This window comes from Phyllostomus discolor, chromosome 3 (genome assembly GCF_004126475.2).
Source record: "Phyllostomus discolor isolate MPI-MPIP mPhyDis1 chromosome 3, mPhyDis1.pri.v3, whole genome shotgun sequence".
Taxonomy (NCBI): Eukaryota; Metazoa; Chordata; class Mammalia; order Chiroptera; family Phyllostomidae; genus Phyllostomus; species Phyllostomus discolor.
Window position 1 is genome coordinate 150,519,463 of NC_040905.2, and position 1,469 is coordinate 150,520,931.

The 1,469-nt window shown below is 43.4% G+C and overlaps 1 non-coding gene across 1 annotated transcript; it reads right to left on the reverse strand.

The window, feature by feature from the left end:
* Positions 1 to 1,082: 1,082 nt before the first annotated feature.
* On the reverse strand, positions 1,083 to 1,224 carry LOC114513637. Its single transcript, XR_003685852.1, has one exon. It is a non-coding gene; the product is annotated as a U4 spliceosomal RNA (small nuclear RNA).
* Positions 1,225 to 1,469: the final 245 nt, after the last annotated feature.

Below are 1,469 nucleotides of genomic sequence, written 5' to 3' on the forward strand. Positions count from 1 at the left end.
CTCAGGACAACGAGGTTCTGATCAGCATCAGATGGTCTTAGGAACAAAGCTGTAAGTCTCGACCCCAAAGACAGAGTTTTGGTCAAACTAGAGATAATATCCAGGCCTCAGCTGTGTTACAGTTCTGGACCCAGAAAAGTGGTGAAACCAGATGAAGCAATGGCATGGCTATCATCAGGACCAGATATACTGACCAGCTAACTCCTACCCAAGAAGTGACCAGTCAGTGGAGAACAGCCCTGACCACAGCCCTAACTCCCTCAGCCACCATGACTAATGATTTTTCCCCTCTACAGCCCATTCCCTGGAAGCCATTGGGGAGACAGGTCTTGGAACATTAGCACACCTGTGTTTCCGGGCGTGGGCCACTTCCTAAAATTAAACCCTTACTGCAAACTCTTGTTTGTGTCTTATTGGGCTTTGATGTACACGGGCAAATGGACCCCTTTAGTTCATAACAGTTTTGGTGCCCATAATGGGGGTTGCCTTTTGCCTGTGAATTCGTGGATCCCAGTACAAGGCTTGCCACTAGGCCCCTACCTAGCAACTGTTTGTTGCCTTAGAGGTAGACAGTGGATGGCAGTCTCTGACCGAGCACCCCAACCTATGGTGCTTTTGTTTGCAGCATATGAAGTGAGGAATTGAAAAGGCCTAGATTTGGAATTTGCTCTAGTTTTGAAAATTGAAGACATCTTCCAGTAAGGTTCCACAGGTGATATCCCTAGGAAAACCACCCTCTTTTAAGGCTCTGGTAGTCCAAATGGGAACAAAAGGTATGTGGTTCCTCAGAAGCCTCAGTTTGTTTGACTCATCTCCTTCTCCCGGACTCAGTAAACTCGGTAGGAACCAAAGGGGAGAAATCCTGTTTGTCAGTCTGCTTGAGGCTGTATTCGTTACCTGTTGAGTCTATGTACCCAGACGAGGAAAAAACATTCCAGAAATGGGTGGATAAATTTGTCAGTTCTTTGCCAACATTTAGGTGGCAACCCAATTCTTGAGGAATTAAAAAACTGTCCTTGTTTTACAAATGAAATCTTTACAGAACTAGAGGTGTGGCTCCATATGTAAATACCTGGCTCTGTAGGTGAATACCTGGTCTTCTGGAACTCTTATCTGGGCCATCTTTTAAAATGAAAGCTTCAGGGAGATAATTCTTTTTTTAATTAGCAATAATCGAGCCTCGGATAAACCTCATTGGCTATGATACTGCCACTGCGCAAAGCTAGATAATTCTTATTTTAAAAAAAGAAAACTTAGCCATCTGAACAGATCAATTCCAGCTGTTTCCTTCTAAATTAGGCTGAGGCTGAGTTATGCTTCATAGCGCCTATCTCATGGCTAAAAGGTCTCCGTGCCTGTCTGTCTGTATTGTGGTGTTTTCTACCTCTGGAGGAAATGGTTAATGTTCTTTAAAAAGGAAGCTCTATTAAATTGTCTCAAACAAATAAGAGCTTATATGAAAATTCAAA